The sequence below is a fragment of the Elephantulus edwardii genome, unplaced genomic scaffold, assembly GCF_000299155.1.
Source record: "Elephantulus edwardii isolate Elephantulus edwardi_28Jun2011 unplaced genomic scaffold, EleEdw1.0 scaffold00079, whole genome shotgun sequence".
Classification (NCBI taxonomy): domain Eukaryota; kingdom Metazoa; phylum Chordata; class Mammalia; order Macroscelidea; family Macroscelididae; genus Elephantulus; species Elephantulus edwardii.
In genome coordinates this window covers 7,889,522-7,890,974 of record NW_006399829.1, presented here as the reverse complement: position 1 = coordinate 7,890,974, position 1,453 = coordinate 7,889,522, and positions in this window count along the sequence as shown.

Here is a 1,453-nt window from a genome sequence, read left to right as displayed (position 1 = left end):
GCTTCATCTGACACATTTTGGTCATGTTGTAAGGAGGGACTGGTCCTTGGAGAGGGACATCATGTTTGGCAGAGTGGAGGGACGGCACAGGAGAGGAAGACCCTGGATGAGATGGATCGATTCTCTGACTGGAGTGGTGGGAATGAGTATGTTTGAGGCGGCAAGGTTAGCACAGGATAGAGCGGCGTTTAGTGCTCTTGTGCATAGGGTCGCTATGAGTTGCAAGTAACTCGATGCCACATAACAACAACAACAACAGTTTCATGACCTAGTGGTAAGAAGCTGCGCTGCAATTTCAAAGTCACATGGTTCGGATCCACCTGCTGCTCCATGGGAGAACTGGATAGTTCCCCACAGGCAATGTACTGTCTAAAAACCCGCTGGAGGGTCGGTTCAAATTTGACAGCGAACAGAAATTCTTATCAGGATGTCTGGAAGTATGTGTCAGACACCAAAACACTTACATCGTGCTTGACAGATCTTGTCGCAACAGGATGTCTGAAAGTCTGTGTCAGGGCCCGAAACAAAAAAGTTGGAAACTCAAATATGAACAGAAGAACTCGCTTAGCTTATTCAAGCTAAAAGAAATGAAAAACAAATTCAAGTCTTGAGTTGCAATACCTAGTGATGTTGTTGTTGTTATTTGCCGTCGAGTTGCCAGCAACTCATAGTAATTGTATGTACATTAGCTCTGAACCCTGACTTATCCTTCGCCAGTCTCATTGTCTCTGGCAGACTAATCCCTTTTCTCCAGTCACTGAGACAATCCATCTCATACTGAATCTTCTTCATCTTCTGAGCTGTCCCTCCACCTTTCCACGCATGATGTCCTTCTTCAAGGACTGGTCTTTCCTGGCATATGCAAAAATTTGTGAGAAAGAGCTTCAAAATTCTTGCCTCCAGGGAGTAGCTTGGTTTCACCCTCTCCATGATAGATCTCTTTGTTCTCCTAGCAGTCCACAGTATGTTCAACACTCTTCTCTAGCACCACAACTAAAATGCCTTGATCCTTTGCCCTACATTCTTAGTTATTGTCCAGCTCTTGGATGCATAGTAAGTAATTATGAAGACCATGGCCTGGATCGGGGGCACCTTAGTCTCCAGACTGACATCGTTGCTCTTTAGTACCCTAGACTTTCCAGCAGACTTTACCAGTGCATTTAGTCTTTTGATTTTCTGACTGCTCGTGCCAAGAGTGTTGATTGTAGAATCAAGCAAACTTAAATGATCAACAATCTCAATCTCTTCTTCATCTATCATGAAGCTGCCAATTGGCCCAGTGGTGAGAATCTTCGTTTTCTTGCTGTTGATCTTCAATCCATATTGAAGTCTACAATTCTTGACCTTCTCCAGCAAACATGTCATGGCCTCTTCATTTTCAGAAAGCAAGGTTGTATCATCTGCATAATTCAGATTGTTGATGAGCCTTCCTCTAATCCTGAGGCCACATTTC